The sequence below is a fragment of the Euprymna scolopes genome, chromosome 6 (assembly GCF_053919585.1).
Source record: "Euprymna scolopes isolate OS-2025 chromosome 6, ASM5391958v1, whole genome shotgun sequence".
NCBI classification, from domain to species: Eukaryota; Metazoa; Mollusca; class Cephalopoda; order Sepiida; family Sepiolidae; genus Euprymna; species Euprymna scolopes.
The window spans coordinates 75508135-75530688 of record NC_136487.1 but is presented as its reverse complement, the minus strand read 5'-3'; the positions used below and the strand labels follow the sequence as shown (position 1 = coordinate 75530688).

Here is a 22554-nt window from a genome sequence, read left to right as displayed (position 1 = left end):
TGTGACTCAGTTTGTGTAAATAGACCTCCTTCCCCCCCCCCAAAAAAAATGAATTTTTTTTATTAAGGAATTAGTGTGGCAAACTTTATATATATAGAAAAATAGCTGTAAGTTAATTAATAAAGAAAATAGTAATGTATTTTATTTATTTGCAGACTTATCCTCATCCCCTATAATAATCAGAGTGAGAGAAAAGGAAGCGAAAGTGTGAGAGAGAAAGAGAGTTGGGAATATATATATATATATATATATATATATATATATATATATATAGAGAGAGAGAGAGAGAGAGAGAGAGAGAGAGAGCGAGAGAGCGAGAGAGAGAGAGAGAGCGAGAGAGAGAGAGAGAGCGAGAGAGAGAGAGAGGAAATCAAAACTGTTGTAGGTAGTGTTGATGTCATAAAATGTGTTTTTTGGCATAAGAAATGTACAAAGCGTGTGAGCGAGCGAGCGAGTGCGCGAGAGAGAGAGAGAGAGAGCAGGCTAGTGAGGAAATAAAGACTTGTAGATAACGTGGACGCTGTGAAATGTTGGGGGGGCATAAAAAGAAATGTAAAAAGCGAGCAAGAGCGAGGAAATAAAAACTGTTGTAGGTCGTGTTGACGCCATAAAATGTATATATATATATTTTTTTTTTGGCATAAAAGAAATGTAAAAGGTAAGCGAGCGAGAGAGAAAAAGTTGGGAAGAATATATACAGAGGGAGGGAGAAAGAGAGAGGAAATACAAACTGGTGTAGATATTGTTGATGCCATAAAATGTAAGAAAATGAATGCAGCAATTTACTCAGTGGGCAAAAGTAGGTATCATGGTGATGCCATATTTGAATAATACATTAGCGTTCATTTAGCATGCAAATACTGTTAATCTGGAATATAGGAATAGTCAAAGCCCAGCCAATCAGAATAAGTGGAATTAATCTGGGGAGACTTTATTATTTTTGAATCAGAAAAGAGAAAGATTATGCTATGTCTGAGTTTATGATCCAGTTATGAAGGGTGCAAACAATATATGTATAATGTGTATATTTCCTCTCCGTGATGATTTGGAGGGAGGGGGGGTAGGCGGACTTGATATTTAGAGGAAACAGTAGGAACTACTTCCTCTAAAGATGGTTGCGATTGTGATCATGTTGCTCCTAGGATGAAATGTAGGATTGTATTAAAATGACTAAACGTGTCTAAAACATCGTTCTAAAGTTACATAAGATAGCGGCAGACATAATTTGTATGTTGCATCTGTTGTTGCAAACCTACAGTACTTTGTTCCGGAGGGGAATTTCTACAAGAAATATCTATAGATAGATAGAACATGTATTTCATTTTAAAATTTTAACAACACATATGGAAAACACATAAAACCACTTTGACATTAAGTAACCAAAAAATTAAACCCACAAAAGAACTGACGTGAACATTTATAAAATTAATAAGTATTTGAAAATCCAACTAACAACAATATGGTCATCTTCAAGTCTAATGTAAGCAAATGCCATGTTAACCTATCTCTTTGGGTAACTAATTCTTCCATTGTTCAAATCCTATTGTGGTGTTTATCATTCAACTAACAATCTCTTTGATGTTTATCCTCGAGTGACCCCTAGGCTTTGATAAGTGATGATCCATTAATATATTATTATTTCATCACATCATAAACCGGAAGTCCAAGACTTAAGTCTTGGACTTCCGGTTTATTGGTTTCAACCATTTTTCTACTGATCAGTAGTCAAACAATAAGAAAAGAAAATTAAAATCAAAATTTTTTTTTATTGATTGCATTTACTAAACAAAAAAACGATTGTCAAACTGTATTACACATTATCTGATGACTACCTACTACAAAAAAAAAAAAAAAAAAATTCTTTTAATAAAATAAAAATAAAATAAAAAATTAAATTAAAAAAAAAAAAAAAAAAAAAAAAAAAAGACCACAAAAATTACGATGATGGAGGAGGCAAATTTTTAATTCCTAAAATTTACAATCCTACCATTTCCTTGAGAGCATCACGGTATTGAAGGTTAGCTTCTTTCATGTATGCTTGACGTCATGAGTTTTTTTTCTCTTTTAAACGTTGTGAAAATCTATGTATTGCTGCATGATGCAATTTAATGTGACAAATGACTTTATTGGTGTTGGGTTGGTGCATCTTCCTGTTTAGTCCTAGGAATTTCACCTCCCAAGCTTTACCTTCTTTCTAAAAGAATTTATTGCCAATTTCTACATACAGTAACAAATTGATAGAATGTTTTGTGGGTAGCTGCGAACAAATGCAAATAATAAAAAGCAATTTATTAATTTGTTGCAACAGAGCCACGGTCAGACTGTTCTGTTCAGCCCTAGGTGGTCCACCTTCCCAGACTTTACCTTCTGAGAAAGGGTTAGTTTATTGACGGAGATGCCCCTATCAGAGAATGCTAATGGAGGTGTTCAGGCATATTTTTGTAGGCCAGAAAGCCTTCTCAAAACCACATTTAACCATATGTCTAACCTATTGGCATAATCACGTTGACACACCAGTTCCTATTCAGCCTGGTCAGTACTAAAATGGGCAACCATTTGGGATTTGCAGGTGCTCTCTGCTTATTCTGGCATTGTTTCCAATTGTCCTGGACTTCACCTTGCCACTAGACACAAGCATTGCCAATTCAGAAGAGGTGTGGTTGAGGATTGCGCAACCCTTGCCGCACAACTACACTTACAAGGAGTATCCATTGTCTTTTGAGACTTAACGGAGGCATTTCATCGCAACCTACTGGTAAGGGGGTAAATAGTATGTTGTATTATTGAGTTAAACAAGAGTAACCCATTTTGATGATTCTATAGAAGTGATGAATAAATTAAAAAAAAATTAAAAAAAAAAAAACTTTTGCATTTATTCATTTAGATGTTTGAGAATATAATATTCTGCATCATTTATAAGTCCTGCAACCGAGAGTAAATGCAACTAGTTTTAAAATTAAAAAAAAAGTGAAGCATGCATGGTCCCCCATGAGTGCACACTGAACTAGGCATAAAGAAAAATGACTAAGTTCAGCATTGCCCCCCCCCCCTATAATTTAGCCCCAAAAGCCCCCAGGGGATGTCAAATCCTGGTGAAAATGAACAAACGGTCCAGTTTTAGGCCTTAACATATGTAAATTTGAGTTCTGCACCATGCAATAAAAGAAATGACTAAGTCCATTTGCCCCACCCCCATTTAGCCCTAAAAGTCCCCAAGGCCTTAACATATTTAAATTCGAGTTCAGCACCATGCAAAACTGCTAAATAGACATACACAGAAAATTTTGGACAAATATGGTAAACTAACCCCCAAAATGGAGTGTTTTTATTAGCCCTAAAAGAGCCCCTGGGCACACATGCTATGTGGATACAGATGAAACAAAAAGCACATGCCGGCCACCTAGGCATAAATACATGTCTGTAAAAAGCGAGGGACCTCATATTTTGGCCAGGAATGTCTAGAGATTAGACAGTACATTGAAGCCTGTGGCACCTGCACAACCTATGGAGACTGTCAGCCAGCAGAAGCACAAATCATAGCACGAGTGCCAGAAAGACCTTGGCAACAAGTAGCAGCGGACCTCCTATCATAGGAAGGGAAGAAAGCTATCTGACCACAGTGGACAGAGATAATTACTTTGAAATTGACAAACTGGATACTCCCACATCAGAAACTATGATTGAATGCATGAAAACGCATTTCACAGACCATGGAATTCCAGAGGCGCTGAGATCCGACAATGGTCCTCAATTTTCATCATAAACGTTCAGAAAATTTAAGGAAATAGCTGTTCAAACATGAAACAATATCACCAAGCAACAGCCAAGCAAATGGGGCTGTCAAAGCAGCAGTAAAAAATCACCTTTTCCACAAATGCAAAATGTTAAAAGATCCATTCTTAGGGCCGTTCCAACCGAAGGACTAGACACCAGCCCAACACAAAGACTCTTTGGTAGAAGGACAAGATCAACAGTGCCAGCTGTCGAATTAAAACTTAAGCCCCTCTACCCACACTCAACTGATGAAGAATGGAGAAAACAGGAGAGGAGGATGGCAGTAATTGCTGAGAATACAGTTAACAGATTTAGAGTTCCTATCCCGTCACGGTTACCACCTGAGGAATAGTTGGTCAAAACGTCGTGAAACAACAACTAAGAAAGATGAGGATAAAAGTCCGCAATAAATAAAATTAGTCAATTTTGATATGGTTTCATTTAAAATTTTTTTTTTTTTTTTTTTTTTTTTTTACAATAATTACGTCATTTTCAATAGCCAATCAAATGATATTCGGTATACCCTCAACTATGTCGCCGTATATTCCTCATAGGGCCAGTTTTTTGTTGTTTTTTTTTTTTACAAAATACCAAATGATACAGAATTTCTTTTTTTTTTTTTTTTTTATATTTCTATAGTTTTTCTTTTTTGTATGGTTTAGACTTTCATTTCATTACGTATTTGCATCAATTTCTGCCGCCTTTTGTTTTTTTTTAGGGGGGGGGGGGAATTATTAGTCTTCGCCGGAAATTCCACCTTAAGAACGCCTTTCCCGTTGAAACCAGAGATTTCACTTAATTCATAGGGTAAAAAATATCGACGTGCACTCGACGTGATCATCGACAACCTGAGCCTGTGGGGATGTTACTCGTCGACCCTACGCAGTAAACGAATTTTTTTTTTTTTTTTAATTGCATGCTAATATCCTTAAATTTCCGGTATTTTCTTACGACCTGCTCCAGCGTAGTATAAACACCCAACCAACCCCGTGTTAAGAAGGGATTTTGGAATACCCCCCCCCCAGTCTCCTCATCTTAAGAACGGCTTTCGAGGTTGGAGGCGTTTATTCCGAAAGCTGTTCTTAACATGGAGTGGTTGGGGGTTTATCATACGCTGGGTCACGTCATAAAAATTTTCCAAAGTTTCTGTATTAAATTTAAATAGATAAAATATGTGGAAAAAAAAAAAAAATTAAAAAAAAAGCACTAATACAGTTTAACATCCATAAGCAAATTGTTTTCATTCTATAAGAGCTAACAAAGCCCCCTCATGTTAAGAATAGCTTTCTAAATTTGTTTGTGAATGTTTACTTTATTGCACTCCTACAGTTCAGAGTTCATCCGGTTCCTTACCATGTAGTGTAGAAGAATGTTCTAAGAACAAGTAACCATTTTTTTTTTTTTTACATTTCCAAAATAGTTACTCGTTACGATGTTATTTTTTTTTTTTTGATTCAAGAAGTGGGTGATCAGTTTACGCTAATTTTATACAATAAAATGCCCCCGCCCCATTTAAATAAATAAAAAAAATTATTAAATTTTTTAACTGCTAAGTTTATTCGATTTTCGTACTTAAAATGTGCAGTTACTTTTAAATATATCTGAAATAAAATTGTGTTTATTGTTCACAAATAAAATGTCTAGTGTAAGAATGAATCGCTTATGTTTTTTTTGTTGTTGTTGTTTAGGTAATGTATTGTAGAGGTCGTAAAACAAATTGAAAAAAATAAATAAATAAATAAACGGTGAATAATGACTTACTTTTAAATGGTTAATTATTCTGATATACCATTATTCCATTTCCATCGAAATAAAATATTTTAACTCCAAATCAATCTTGAGGAATATTATTATTTTTTTTAAAGTTTTTATTTGTTTTTAATGTTACAAGAAAAAAAAACGCAATGTCCGTTTCTTATAAAGCAGAAGAAAGAATAGGTAACTTTTCATAGTACGGATGGTTGAAGGGGACATAATCATTTTTCAGTTTATACAAATACACACAAACTTTCATCGATTACTGACATTTTTTTTGTTGTTGTTTTTGTTTTTTAACATTAGTCAATGAAATATAAAATTCAACGTTTATTTTTATATATATTTGAATTGTACTTGCCGTAAAATAAAACATACACGTCGCATTTATTTTTATTATTATGAAAAATGAAACAGAATAAATGGGGATCGAACAAGGCATATTTTATTCAAATGAACTTTTTGTCACAAACCACAAAACAAATATGTCCATATTTTGATTTCCAAATAAAAAAAAAAAAAAAAAAAAAAGCATGCATGGTCCCTCGTGAATGCACAGTGAACGACGAACGAGTCATAAAACAATGACATTCAGAGCATTCCCCCCCCCCCCGCCTCCATTTAGCCCCAAAAGTTTCCAGGGAATGTAAAATCCTGGTAAAAATGAACAAACGATGCAGTTTTAGGCCTTAACATATGTAAATTTCAGTTCTACACATTGCAAAAAAAAAAAAAAAAAAAAAAAGAAAAAAAAAATGAGACCAATTCCATCATTTGCCCCTCACCCCCGTTTAGTTACAAAAGATCCCAAGACCGTAATATTTAAATTTGAGTTCAGCACCATGCAAAACTGCTAAATAGTCTATTTAAAATAGACATACACAGAAAATTTTGGACAAATATGGTAAAATAGTCCCAAAAATGGAGCGTTTTTATTAAAAGAGTTATCGCGAAGTATAAACAAACAAAATTATATAGAAATCAGTTACAAACCAGGCATCAATTTTTTTTTAATAAACACAAGTGTCAATTTTAGCCATTTTAACCCGAAAGGCACTCCTAGGAGGGGAGGGGGGGAGTTTTCCTGGAAAATCCGTTCTGTTACTTTTTCTACTCACATATTTGTGCAAAATTCCAAGACGTAGTTATTGAAAAAAGCACGGACGGACATTGGTGAATTTACAGGAGGTCCACCCAATCGAGAAGAACTCTTAAGTAAAAATTAAAAACAAATAATTTATAACAAACGCAGTGGAATTAAATTCACTATCGACCTGTATACTTTTAATGTGTAGAAACTAAGTATTTTTGTTTTCAGAATTTTACGAATTATCCACTCAACTATTCCCAACGTTTACTACTTTTTCTTTTTTTTTTTTAACGCGTTTCATAAGTAGATTTAAAATAACGCCATTAATGGTCACTTATTTAGTTTAAGATCAATCTCCAGAAATTTCGCATCGGCATCTTCCAAAGCGATTAGCCAATAATCACTAGGTGTGTCAGAATTTTGAGGGAATTTTTGACACTCTTAACACAAAACTGCGAATAAAATTTCTCTTTTTAAAGTGGGATGTTTAATATACTTCCAAAATAAACTATTAAATTTTTATTAAAAAAAAAAAAAAAAAAAAAAAAGAAAAAAAAAAGGTGTTTACAAAGTGCATGCGCGCGCTCATGCAGCCATTTTTTCTACGAATGAAATGAATTTTACGAGTTAAATTTTTTCCAATTTAAAAAGCTATCAAAATTTTTCTATTGGTTCAATTTTTACGATATTTGCAGGTTTCATGTAACATTTTATGCTCTTTCCAATAAACCGAATATAATATCTCCACAAGAGTTTTTATTTTTAATTCACCCCCTCCCCATTTTGAAATGTCTATTAAAACGAAAATAATTTTATCACCTAAAGTTTATATCACAAATTGAAGATAAAAGATCAATAAATAAAATCTAATTAAAAACAAAAAAGGATAGTTTTGTGCAAATTTACCTGTAAAGTCAAAAGTTTAAAACCGTTAAAAAAAAAAAAAAAAAAACAAAAAAAAAACACGTTAATTTCTTTTTTTTTAAGTGGAACCTCATAATTTGAAAATATTGTCCAGTAAATATTGGACACTTACAATAATTTTTCTATTTCATTCAATGTTTTTTGGGGTTTTTTTTTTTTTGCTTTAGATATTTAAAAAAAATTCATTGCATAAAGAAGAAATAAAATATTTTAAATAAAAACTCATGTATTTCTTTAAGAGAATAAAAAAAAATTGTAAAATTCGTCGGTAGGGTTGTTTATAAAAGTAAACTTATGAGTGAAATATGATCATTTTTCAGATACGGTGACCCATATGGACTAACTTTGTTGTTGACAGCAAACATGTCAGAAATACAAAGGGGAGATAATGCATATGTCAGAAATAATTAGGCCTCCGTATTTATCAACTGGAAGAAAGGGAGACAAGAACATCTGAGATTAGAATTTAAAATCGCGGTCTTTTCGAATGCTTGTTTAAAAAAAATCTTATTTAAAAAGTACATGAAATATAAAATATAAATATGGACAAATTCTTAAAAATGAAGAATGGAAGTACCCATTCATTAGTATTTTTATAGACAAGTGATTTTTGGAATTTATATATATTTATTATATTTGTAGGAAGTTAAAATTTGTTGAATTTTTAAAAATCTTTTTTAAAGAAAACCGATTAAAAAAACCTTGCATATTTTTCTATTAAAACTTATTTTAAAATTTGGTCTTTGCTCCATTTATTAAAAAAAAAAGAAAAAAAAAAGAAAAGAAAAAGAAAAAAAAGAAAAAGAAAAAAAAAGAAAAAAAAAGAAAAAAAAAAGAAAAGAAAAAAAGAAAAAAAAGAAAAAAGAAAAAAAAGAAAAAAGAAAAAAAAGAAAAAAGAAAGAAAAAAAAAGAAAAGGGGTTTAAATTACATTTTTAAGTAGTTATAAGCTAGGTGTATCAGAATTTGGGGAGAATTTTTGACACCCCTAACATGAAACTGTAAATAAAATATAAAAAAACTCGTAATTTCTCTTTTAAAAGTGGGTTGTTTATTTTCTTTATGGATTATACTTCCAAAATAAACGATTAAAGTTGTATAAAAAGTAATAGAAATATTTTTTAAAACATTTTTTTACGTAATGAAATTAATTGAATTTTACGAGTTAAATATTTTTCAATTTTTAAACTTGAAAAATCTATCAAAATTTTTCTATTAATTCAATTTTTACGATATTTTCAGGATCAATGTAAAATTTTATGCTCTTTCCAGTAAACTGAATATATTTTAGACAAACGTTTTTTTTTTAAATTCACGCCCCCCCCCATTTTAAAATGTCTATTAAAAAGTAAATAATTTACTCAAAGTTTTATATATCACAAATTGAAGAGAAAAAAAAAATCAATAAATAATATATTCAAATTTAAAACAAAAAAAAGTGTTTTTTTTTTAGAAATGTACCTGTAAAGTCCGAAGTTAAAACTTTTTTTTTTTTTTTTAAAAACACGTTGTGTTTTTGTTTAATGAAACCTGGGTCCTTGCTCCTTTAATTGAAAAAAAAAAAAAAAAAAAAAAAAAAAAAATTAGGGTTTGAATTACATTTTCGAGTAGTTATAAGCTTGGAAAGACAAGGGGTCGAATTATTCAATATTTTTTCACGCATTCGTAAAGTCAGTTTCTGACACGCCTACGAGGGGTGTGCAGTAAGTAATGCTCCTGACCTACTTCCAGTTGTCTGATCTAGCTGAAATTTTGCATGTGAAATAATTTATATCTCTACGGGTTATGTGGCAAATTACAGCTTTGAACTAATTGTGGTTTCTGTTTTACAGGTGTTTGAACCGAGTCAGGTGTGAAATGGAGCCTGTTGAATGTCGAGCAGTGATCCGGTTTTTGTATTTGAAAGGACGCACACCACAGGAAACTTTTGATGAAATGAAAGAAACTTATGGTGATAATGCCCCATCATATGACCTTGTAAAACGCTGGCATTGTGAATTCAAACATGCCTGGAAGTCTGTGGAAACAGCTCTCACACCTGGTCGCCCCCCCTTCTGCCATTTATGAAGCATCTGTCAGTCACGTTGAGGCTGCCATTTTGGAAGATCGGCGCATTACTATTCGCCAAATAGCCCAAGATGTCAAGATTAGTACAGGGTCTGTGGAAACTATCATTCATGACCATTTGCATATGTATAAGGTGTCTACCAGATGAATTCCCAGGCTGCTCACACCATTACAGAAGCGAGAACGCATCGAGTGCTCGAGGATGCATTTGGAGATGTGCCAAGAAGATGAGTCAAAGTTTTTCAAAAGACTGATTACACAGGATGAAACCTGGGTCCATCACTATGATCCAGAGACCAAAGCCCAGTCAATGCAGTGGAAGCACTTGGACTCACCACCTCCAAAGAAGGCAAGGGTGCAGCCCTCCGCTGGCAAGGTTATGCTCACAGTCTTCTGGGACCAGGACGGAGTAGTGATGATAGATTTCCTGGCAAAGGGTACCACAATTCCAGGAGCCTATTATGCTTCACTTTTGAGGAAATTAAGGGAAGCTATCAAAATCAAAAGGCGGGGCAAGATCAGCAAAGGTACCCTCCTCCTGCAGGACACCGCTCCGGTCCACAACTCACATGTCGCCAGATCAGAAGCACGGGTGTGTGGTTATGAAATCCTCCCTACTCTTGCACCCTCTGCCGTTCACCTCTTCCCAGCCATGAAGTTGTTTTTGAAAGCATTTCCCAGATGATGCAGCCTTGATTTCTGAAGTCATGTCGTGGTTGGAGGACCAACCTGGGGTGTTCTACAAAAACGGTCTCCAGAGCTGCATCAAACGATGGGAGAAATGCATAACTGAGTGGTTCCTATGTAGAGAGACTAATAACTGTGCCAAGTTTCGTTGCTCTACTGTCATGGGAATTGGGTCAGGGGCATTACTTATTGCACACCCCTCATAGTTATAAGCTTTGAAAGATAGTGAATCTAATTATTCAAATGTTTATCACTAATTTTTAATGGCGACATCTGACACTGCTAGCCAATCACACATTAGATTACAAGCGTAAAATTCATTAAACTAAGAAAAAGTTTTAAAATCGAAAATTACTTTCAACATACGTTAACGTGAAATCTCTTCCTTCCGCATTTTAAGAACGGCTTTCTAAATAGAAAGCTGTTTTTAACATGAATACCATACTGCCTCACAAAAGACGTAATGCCTGAGAAACGTCTAAAAGTATACAATATTCCCCGAAAAGGAGGTAAAGCCGGAGACAAAAAAAAAAAAAAAAAGATGTGGTAATACCTGGGAGGATGGTATCATAATGAATGGACATATTACACAACCTCAAAAGGAGGCGGTAATGCTTGATTTATGGTATTATGAGGGTTTGTATTACTACACACAGATTCGGAAAAGTTGTCAAAAAAACATATATAACAAATGAATGTTATCAAAGGCAAGATAAGTTACTTTTCTACCACACTGGATAGTTTGTTAGTGTTTTTATTCAATGTAACATGTTTATTCAGCTCGAAAAACATACCGTGTTTACCGATGTATTGGAAAATTTAAAATGGCGCCTGACTCTGTTGGACACGGTATGTTTGGGAAAACGAGTTAAAACCAAAAACTATACAAAATACTGTTAGAAACCTACCGAATATGTCACGGTAACATATTGAGCAAGTTTTTAACAGTATTTTGTACAGTTTTTATTATTTTTAACTCATTTTCCCAAACTTACCGTGTCCAACAGTGTCGGGCGCCATTTTAAATTTTCCACTACATTGGTAAACACTGTTTTTTGAGCTGAATAAACAGGTTATATTAAATAAAAACACTAAAAAAGTATCCAGTTAGGTAGAAAAGTTACTTATCTTGCCTTTGGTGACATTTTTTTTTTTGACAACGTTTTCGAATCTATGTGTATAGGAAAACAAACCCATATTATGACGATAGAACAGATACCTCACTACTTTTAAAACTCATTTACTCCAAACATGGCACATTGTGACCGAGACATAAGGAGCTACTGTGAATTAGGAACGATACACACTAAGCAAGATGTCTGTTCACATTACATTTAAATTTTTTGCATTAGGAAAGTAGTCAAAGAGAATTCCAAAGTTTATCAGTTTTTTTTTGGGGGGGGGGGCTATGATATCTGACATCTGAGGTAAGATTTGGCATCTTGTCGGAGGGGGGGGGTATTTATGTTGAGGGGAGAGATCACCAGTGCTACGTCGTAGCACTGCTACGAATTCCTCAAAGCACATTTCATTAAAGTACATGTACACGGGCACAGGGAAGCAACATTGCGGTGATGAGACAGAAATTGGAGCTTAGTTGACAATGCGGAATCTAATAGATTGGAGACTCCGTTTAGGATCCTGTACAAGTCTAACAAGGAGAGATTTTAGTGACAGGTGTACTAACAACAAATGTAGCAACAATACTCCATGCATGAGCAAATGGTGGCTTTGTAGAGGTACAGGATACTGGTAGGTGTGAGTTTTCTAACATGGTAGATGAAGACCACCTTTATTATGTCTATGTCTTTATTCCAATTCATGTTATATTAGTAGCAATAGTGTACATTTAAAAAAAAAAAAAAAAAAAAGAAGAAGTTCAAGGTTCTCAAAAGTCATACTAGAATTGTGTGCAAGGACCCATAGTGTAATGGATATAGTACTAGGTAAAAACAGTTGTAAGTAGCAGTAGCACTCTTCTGAAATGCGGGTTGAAGTTTAGTTGGCAGTGCGGGTGCGGGACTGCGGGGCCTATTATACCTGTAGAAGTTAAAACATTACGACAAACTAAATACAAGAAAATCTGGGTTTGTATTACTGTACACAGATTCGAAAAAGTTGTCAAAAAACAAATATATAACAAATAAATGTTATCAAAGGTAAGATAAGTTACTTTTCTTCCAAACTGGATATATTTTTCGTGTTTTTATTCAATGTAACATGTTTATTCAGCTCGAAAAACAGTGTTTACCGATGTATTAGAAAATTCAAAATGGCGCCCGACTTTCTCTTTAACACAGTAAGTTTGGGAAAAGGTGTTATAAATAATAAACTAGACAAAATACTATTAAAACCCCATCGAATATATGTCAACCTATGTCACGGTAACATATATTGAGCAAGTTTCTAACAGTATTTTGTCTAGTTTTATATTTATAGCACCTTTTCCCAAACTTAGTGTTAAAGAGAGAGTCGGGTGCCATTTTGAATTTTCCAATACATCGGTAAACACAGTATGTTTTTCGAGCTAAATAAACAAGTTACATTAAATAAAAACACTGAAAACATATCCAGTTAGGTAGAAAAGTAACTTATCTTGCCTTTGATAACATTTGTTTTTTGAAATTTTTTCGCATCTATGTGTACAGCAAAACAAACCCGAAAATCTAATCTCCCGATCTGTGTAGGTAGCTCAAGCTTTACAGTTTTGACACTGCTTTACGCATGCGTGTTTAATTTTTTTTAATTTTTTTATCGTTGCTTTCGGATACTTGTAAACCCGACGGATTCAACATAGCGCCGGATTTTACTATTTTTAATAATATATATATATTGTTTAAAATATAATTATCCACCGACACTTGTTTCGTCGTCTAGTGGTTGAATCGTCAGTCACTCTGAGGAGTCGTAGACGAAACACGCGTCCCCATTTCGAGGTACCAAACTGGTGAAAGGAAAAAGTATTCCCAACTCGCATTTAGGTTAAATAGATAAAAATAAAAAAAAAATGCACTTTCGTATAAATAACTGAATTCATCGCAAACAAAAACAAATAGCACATACAACAAAAAAACAAAAATATTGGTTGAAAATTAAATTTTTGACCAATTTCGTGGCGGTTTTGTTTAATTCACAACAGACGACACAGAGACTACATCACATCACTAACTTGTATATGTCACGGTAACATATTAGGTGGGTTTTTAACAGTATTTTGTATGTATTTTTATTTTTAAGTCATTATCAAAACTTTAAATATTGAGATGTCACTTTGCGGCCATTTTTCTTGTTCTCACCTAACGCTGGCTGGACATTATCTTTTTTCGAACCGAATGAACGTTTAAAGTGAGTAAAACCACTAAAAATTATTCGAGATAGGTAGAAGAGTAACTTATCTTGCCTTTGATAACATTTATTTTGTTATACACTTGTTTTTTTGGACTACTTTTTTGTACATCTGTGGATTGTAAAACAAACCCAAAAATAGGATCCATCAACCAATAGTAAACTTTGTTACTCTAAAAATAGTTTTAAAAATGCTATTTTTTACACAACAGTGTCGCTGTTGTGTAAAAATAGCATTTTTAAAACTATTTTTAGAATAACAAAGTTATTTAAGTACGAAAAACCGAAATCGTTCGCTGTTCAACAGCGAACGATTTCGGTTTTTCCTACTTAAATCACTTTTGTATTCAAGGTTATAAAAAGTTCTATTATTACGAGTTGAAGAAAACCTTTTAGATATGTGAGTACGAACAAGATTTACCAGTTAGAAATTGCTTTTAGATTTATTTTTCCTGAGCCAATTGACAGCGTGAAGAAAAAAAAAATAAAGAGTAAAAATATATTTTTCTTTTTAATTTTGAGCGAGTCTTATTAAGTATCCCTTTCGCCCTTCCATAATTTAAAGTAAATAAATTAACTTTTCGTATTAGCAGTTTTTTTTTTTTTTAACACTAGCTCGACGATTAAAATTTTTTTTTTTTTTGCCTTTCTCTTGGTATATTGTTGCAGTAAAATAAGCATGGCATTTCTTTACTTCCAGCTTTACAGATTCTAAAAACGAGAATATTTCGATACAATATATATGATCAAATTATCAACGTTTTTTTCGTGACCAACAAATAAAAAAACAACGTGCAATAAACAAAGAAAAAAGACGCATCGAATTCTTATTTGAATTAATTTCACAGAAAACCTAGAAATGCGATAGTCTTCGGTGCTTATGCACTCATGTTACTGTGCTATTTTCAAGTTACGATATTTTTTTATCTTTTAAATTGTTCGGTGAAAGTACAGAAAAAAAAAAAAAAAAAAAAAAAAAAAAAAACACGGTAAATTTTTATGACGTGCTCTGCTCCACTCTCCAGCGTATTATAAAACCCCAACCTCCCCATGTTAAGAATAGTTTTCGGAATAAACACCCTTCAACCTCAAAAGCCGTTCTTAACATGAGGTTGGGTGGAGTGTTGGTGCTTACACTTTATTGCCGAAATTGGAGACGCCATTTTATTTCACGCACCTGCTGTCCAAATTTAAAGGATAAATCATTATATTAAACTATGGCCAAAGCATGAACTAAAAAAAAAACTTCCGAAAAGAACTATGAAAAAGAGTAAATAAAGTGAAAGAGAACATATATCCGTAATTGTTTAATTGGAAATGTTTTGATTTAATTAATGAAAACGGGGAAGTTTTTCATTAAACATTTTTTTATATATATTTTTTTTATTAAAAACATAAAATGAAATGACATATTCATAATGGTTTAAACTGGGCGAGCGCCATTTGAAAACCAAAACAAAACATTTATTGTATAAAAATTTATCAAAATATAATTGGAAAAACATTTATTGAAAAGTTTGCGTAAAAAAAGAAAAGAAAAAGATATTACTACAGCATTAATATTTTCGTATTAAATTATAACGTATGACTACAAAGTACGTTTAACTTTCCGCGAATTGAACCGTGCTAAAATAAATACCGTTATTATTCAGATGAATAGGGAAGTGCGATTTTTTATTATTTTATACTTTCACATAACAATTTAGTAAACAAAAAAATTAATTTAATTCGAAAATACTAAATAAATAAAAATAATAGCACGGTCCGTATTATCAGGCTCTGCATAAATATCATTAGTAGTACTTGCCTCCCTACGAGGGATTTTTGATTATTAAATTGTTAGGTGAAAGTACAGGATAGTTACGAAACACCTTCCCACCTCCCATGTTAAGAATGGCATTTTTAGTGCGGCAACAGTGTTGCCGGGCAACACATTAAAAAAAATGGCTCAGTTTCTATTTCATGGACGTAGTTTCTATTTCATGGACCGTGCTTATGATTTTATTTTCATTTTATTAATTATTTTTTGGGGGTTTGTATTACTGTACACAGATTCGAAAAAGTTAAAAAATATATATATAACAAATAAATATTATCAAAGGCAAGATAAGTTACTTTTCTACCAAACTGGATATAATTTTCATGTTTTTATTCCATTTAACATGTTTATTCAGCTCGAAAAGCATACAGTGTTTACCGATGTATTGGAAAATTCAAAATGGCGCCCGACTCTCTCTTTAACACGGTAAGTTCGGGCAAAAGTGTTAATAACTAGACAAAATACTGTTAGAAATTCGCTCAATATGTTACCGTGACATAACTTGACATTTATTCGGTGTTTTTTTTTAAATAGTATTTTGTCTAGTTTATTATTTATGACACCTTTTCCCAAACTTACCGTGTTTAAGAGAGAGCCAGCCGCCATTTTGAATTTTCCAATACATCAGTAAACAATGTACGTTTTTCAAGCTGAATAAACATGTTACATTGAATAAAAACACAAAAAATATATCCAGTTTGGTAGAAAAGTAACTTATCTTGCCTTTGATAACATTTGTTATATATTTGTTTTTTGACAACTTTTTTTGAATCTATGTGTACAGTAATACAACCCCCCATTTTTTTTTTTTTTTTAGATAGAATTTAAATTAAATCCAATTTTTTACAGTAGCTTTTGTTTATTAAATTGTTAGATGAAAGTACAAAATCGTCTCCTATGTTAAGAATGGGTTTCTAAAAATAAATAAAATAATAATTGGTTTCTTTCCACCTTCAAAATGACGACTTTTAAAGGTTTCCGGGTATGCTGGAAAACTAATATTACAATTCTAAATTTGGAGAAAACGAGTAATTTTTTCCAATAATAAGCAATGTAAGTCCTTATGTTATTACTGGTGGCCATTTTGTATACGCAAACATGCTCGCGCTTGCACGTACAAAATGGCCTCTAGTGATAACATAAGGAATTACATTGCTAAATATCCGGAAAAACCAATTGTTTGCAAATTAAAAATGCGATATTTGTTTTTAGCATACTCGAAAACTTATACAAGTCATCATTTTAAACGGTGAGTGTTATGGAAAATAGGTAACAATTTACCAAAACATTATTTCACCACGGTCCGTATCCTACACAAGAACTTTATGTACAGATACATTTTGACATCAACCTGAAGAAATAGCAACAGTATTACACTACAAAAAATGATAATGATAAAGGATGCTGGTTGCCCTTGGAAATGGATGAGTTGTACTTTGATGCGCTTGAAAACATTTTGTTTTTCTTTTTCCTGCACGAGTATTTAGCAAATAAGCGTTTTTAACTTACTTAGTACTGCTGCTGCAGGTGCATCTCTTCAACAGATTCTCGAATCGCGCGGACGTTGTTGGTCGCAGAAGCACGATGCTTTCAGGGGGAGATGATCGTGAAAACTGAAGAAGACCTCCGCCCTTGCGCATCACATTAAAAGAGGGAAGGGTAAAAGTTTGAGCAAATCGCTCGTTTCACCGCGCTAAAAACCGTCAAAGTAGGAAACACTTGATGTGGGTGGAGTCTAATTGATATGCATGAGGAGCTAAGCGCCGCCCTATTTTTAACAAACAAACAAAAAAAATCTTTATAGTATAATATATCGTTTGTTTAAAGTTTCAATAGTCCATATTTATTTCATTGATTTTATTTTTCAAAATTTACACGCAACTTATATTGAGACAAAATTATTAAAACAATTGAATCAGCCAATTTTCTAAATTTCTTTTTTGTTATTTGTTTAATAAATTTGTCGATCATGAGTGTATCACGCGTGTATCCTAGAGTAGTGGCCCCGTTTTACGACGGCCGAGATTGTTGACCTGTTAATGTACGCGGTGAAGTATTTTATTTTTTTATTTTATTTATTTTTTTAAGAATAATAAAAGTACGCGGTTCGCCAAAAGACCCCCCCCCCCGTCAAAGATCAGGTGGCGGAAACTTTTTTTTTCATATATCACCCATCCCATCCTTGAAAACTACTTCCACTAGACATATACTCATGCACAGATCACCCTTCTTTATCACAATAGACGAAATGTGACACCAGACCGTTTAAGAACAAAGTGTAATATCTGTTCTGATGTTACACTTCATCTTGGTACTTATGCAAAATACGAACCGTGCTGGAATAATAACGTTATTATTTAGAAATCAATTCTTAACATGGGAGGAGGGGGGGCAGTTAAAAAGAACTATTTTGGACTTTCACTTAACAAACGATACGATAAAAATTGAATTTAACTTGAAAATCGTATTTATAAAAAAAAACAAAAAAAAACAAAAAAACACGGCCCGTAATCTCCAGAAGTATTAGGTGCCTTAAATAAGTTTCCAGACTGTTTTTTTTTTTTTTTGGTACAGGCGTTTAAAATTGTCGTAGACTCTTGAAAATTCAGTATGTTATTGCTATACATCTTATAAGATGACTGACCAACTTTTATGATTTCAACTTCAAATGAACAGATACAGCAGGAATTGGAATACACACTACTGAAGCCTGATTATCATAGCTGGTGAATTTTAAAAATGCAATCTGGACGCGAGAACACTTTAGAAGAATGATATGCAATAAAATTCTGTTTAAAATTTTTTTTAATTCCACAAGAACATAAGAACATATGGAATGCTTCAAACTGTTTTTGAACCACCTTGCATGAGTCGAGCATCAGTTTTTGAGTGGCATAAGAGATTCAAGGAAGACAGGGAGTCTGTGAAGGATTAGTACAGGTGTGGGAGAAGTAAGAAGGTCAGAGCACCAGAGTTGATTGGCCAAAAACAAACAAACAAAAAAATCATGGATAAAGACCGTTCTGTGTCTATAGGGACAATAAGTGTACAGTTTGATGTCAGTGTGGGAACTGTACACATAATTATTTGTGAGGAACTGAAGATGTGGAAGATTTGTGCAAAGTTTGTCCCAGAGGTGCTCAGAGAAGATCACAGACTATTTGAGCAAGATGGGCATCAAGACCATACCTCATCCTCCCTATTGTCCAGGCCTTGCTCCCTGTGACTTTTGGTTATTTCCTAAGCTCAAGGAAAACCTTAAAGGTTGTCGTTACTAGACAATTGAGGAGATGAAAGAGGTTGTGACGAGGGTCATTGACACGCTCACACAAGATGACTTCCTTGTGGCCTTCCAGAAGTTGTTTGAACGATGCAACAAGGAGCATTGCAGCCGGAGGAGATTATTCTGAAGGGGACTAGAGTTTCAGGCGTATACTATCAATAAAAGTGCTCATACGAAAAAAACAAAAAGTCTGAAAACTTATTGAAGCCACCTTGTACCTTCATCGTTTCTGTTCTTAATCAGTGAGGAAGAAATTCTTCCATGTTGCATCAATTTTTATTGGCAGACGTTCAGATTAGCATTGCGGATAAAGTGTGATAAAAAAAAAAATGTGCATAGTCAATAAAATTGTTTTCTTTCTTTTTTTTTCTTTTTTATTTTTAAGATTTTACCATGAATCATTTTTGAGCCAAAAATCATGTACGAGAAACGATCCATAAGTACTGCCTCATACTTTTAATTTTGCCTCGCTAGATCAGAGGGGACTGCAAGTTGTATTGTTTTGATGACTGAATATACGCATTCATGACCTGAGAATTTCACCTCTCTGTTTCAGATATTGACGGTGTGTAACTCTAAGAAAGCAACCTCTGTTATGGACGTGTGTTAGAAGCAGAGATGCGTCATTGAATTCCTGGCAAAAGTGCATTGAGAGCGGTGGTGACTATGCGGAGAAATAAATTCTGGAGCACAAAATGTTGCTCGTTTTAATGGTATCACTCTTGTCTTTGTAGCTCTTCAACTTTTTGAGTTAAAAAATAGGAGGCTTTACTTTTGGAACAACCCTCATATAACAAATAAATGTTACTAAAGGCACAATAAGTTCTTCTATATAGCTGGATAAGTGTTCAGTGTTTTAACTTATTTTAAAGCATGTATTTACTTAGAAACACAAGTAGTGCCGTGTGTTATGTTAGAACAAGGGGGAAAAATGAACTCAATAGAAAATAGCTTTCACCGAAAATACAAGAAAAATTTAACACACATCATTTTAAAGTGATTGTAAAAGCTATTATCTCTGAGTCTTTTTATCATTCCTTTCATTTAGCCAAATATGAGTCAGTCAATAAAAAATGGCCGTTAATTTTATTTAGAGGTGGTTGCTAATTTCAGGCTTAAAAGGTAATAAAAATTGTCTCCCATTACCTGAATCCGGGTGGGGGGAACCAGTTGAATTTATGATTAGTTGTAAGATAAATTTTTAAAATTACTTTTTAGGGTAAAAAACATCGTCAACAACAGATGATGGGTCAGCCATATTGAATTTTTACTGTCTTCCAGAGAAAGAAATCGGCAAATTTTATATTGAAATAAAGGAAAAACCTTTTAAAAGTTTCAGAACTATAAAAATATATGCTGGTTGGTAGACAGTTTGTGACCTACTAACTTACAAGTTCTTCTTTTTTGCACCTTGTTTGTGAGTGAGAGGGTAATGCTTCATTGCTTCATACCCATGCGAATGGTGATTTTTATAGAGATAGGTTCTTAGTTTGACATAAAGATTGCCAAGTTTGAAAATATGCAGTTGAAGAACGTCAGATATTACACCAGGCAAAACGTTGCAAAAACAACCAAGATGAGAATAAGATTCTGAATAATTTCAATACAAACCAGATATTACTGTTGTATTATACAAGGTGGAACAATAAACTTGTCGCCCTAAAAAAAAAAGAAACATCACTACAGATTTATTTTAAAACTTTTATTGAAAAAATCAATTCAGGTAACTTGATCATGTAGTAGAGCTAACATGCATTCTATTCTATGTAGCTGCCTTCAGCCTCAATCACTGCCTCGATTCAGGTCCGGAATTGGAAGCATGCCTTTTGCACAAACGCTGGCGGGTTGGTTGGTTGGTTGGTTGGTTGGTTGTTTTTGACGGCATATCAACCCTTTTCAGGTTATTTAATGCTGAATACAAAGATTTTGAAAAAACATTTTCTAATAGAATATATTTGTTGTTTTCAAGTTGGTTTCTATTTAACCCATAGTTGGGATCCTAACAGGCACTACCACTCCGGGTCAGAGTGGACCTGGGAGCAATGGCAATTAAAGGGTGGCTCCACACTCCACAAAGTCCACAAGCTGGGGCCTCAACACTGGATATAGTTTAAGGTCATATCCAGGACCAGCGCTGGCAGGAGCTCAGCGAATACTCAACAGATGGTGGTGATCAGGCTGGCTTTGCTCTTGTGAGAGGTTATGTTGGTGATATTCTCGACGTATGTCCAAACAAAGTAGTCTAGCAGGTTCAGGTTGGGGGAGGAGGAGGGCCAGTGAGAGAAGGATACAAAGTCGTAGCACTCCTTCCGAAGCCAAGTCTAGGTCTTTTTGGACTAGTGGGCCAGCACCGAATCCTGCTGCCACACTTAGGGTCGGCAAGCAGCCACCTGATTGCATGAGGGGATCATCACACTCTTCAGCACATCCAGGTACACTTTAATGCTTATTTTCAAGCCTACTTCAAAGATGTGAGGTGGCATGATGTGGCCCTCACTTAAAACCAAACCAAAGACCATAAAGTGGTCGGAAACTTTGTTTTCATCACTTTGTGGCAATCCAGCGATACATTTTGACGGTGCTGGCAATGGTCCTGTTGTCATAACTTGGATGGGTAAAGAGCATAAGTTGTACTGCAGCGCATCTCCGATCTCGCTTGTTGAACATTGTGTCACTTCCAGACATGACAGAAGGCTCCTATCGCTCTTTGGATTTGTACACAACTGGCCAATTCATAGATGGTCTACAACAAAAAAAAAAAAAAAAAAAAAGAAAACAGTTTTCATCAAACGGAAATAGAATCGTCGTCTTTTCTTGGTCAACAATTTTATCATTCCACCATGTTAACCAAGTCTTATTCTAATATTAAAAACAACTTTATTGAGTTATCATCGTTGGCATGCAAATAAAAGAGGAATGAAAGAGAAAAGTGTTAGCAAGTGAATACTTTCATGAATATAGATGTTATAGAACAAAAGTTAAGAAAGTCAACAGGTTATGCCTCATTAGACGGGAAGAGAGAAAAGCTCATATATAGAGGGTAGAATGGATATCTTGTTTGTGAAAAAGGAGTTCATATCTAAGAATGTTTGCATACAGTATACATGTATTGATATCAGAGCATGTGTAAGTAGTCATGTAGATATGGTATGGGGCAGCCAAACCAGCTGCCAACATTGCCCCGCTTTTTTATTGAAACCAACCGAGAGCTCTTTTTAAAGACCATGTGTGTGTCTGTGTTATATTAAGCCCTTTTCGTTTTTTTTTGTTTTTGTTTTTAGTTTTTTTTTTAATAATTTACTTCAGTTAGTATTAAGAGATCAAGAGGCTCAAACCTCCTGGAGCTAACATTTGATTTCATTACGATTTGGATTTATATATGAAGACTCTTTTAAGAATAGACGTTGTTTCCTTTATGGTTGCCAACTGTATTGTGTTACAGCTTGGTCTTCAAAGAATTGTTTCCAAGTATTTATTAAGTTTTTTTTTGTTTTGTTTTTTAGGCCAGTTGCTCCTATCACAACCGGTACAATGTGTATTTCTTTCAGAGACCATGTTGTTTTTAAAGCATTTTTAAGGACTTGATTTTTTTTTTTTTTTTTCCGTTTAGCTCTAATAAAGCCATAGTAATATGGAACGGTGACATTGTATGTGTTATGTGTATGTGTTATATTAAGTCTTTTTTTTATTTTTTTTACTTCAGTTTTAAGAAATCAAGGGACTCCCTCCTGGAGCTAACACTTGATTCTGTTATGATTTAAATTCATATCCGAGAGCTCTTTTAAGAATAGATGCTGTTCCCTTTATGACTG

General features: G+C 33.7%; 1 protein-coding gene across 2 annotated transcripts in view; it reads right to left on the bottom strand.

The window, feature by feature from the left end:
* LOC145277713 (uncharacterized) overlaps positions 1-17114 on the bottom strand; it is a 79972-nt gene extending 62858 nt beyond the window's left edge. The window contains exon 1 of one of the 2 annotated variants that reach the window (XM_080129410.1): positions 16969-17114. The gene's annotated coding sequence lies outside the window, so the exon portion shown is untranslated. Of the gene's footprint in view, positions 1-5535; positions 5730-16968 lie in introns of those variants that run through there. The other variant, XM_080129411.1, reaches the window with a different exon arrangement.
* Between the last annotated feature and the right edge of the window lie 5440 nt (positions 17115-22554).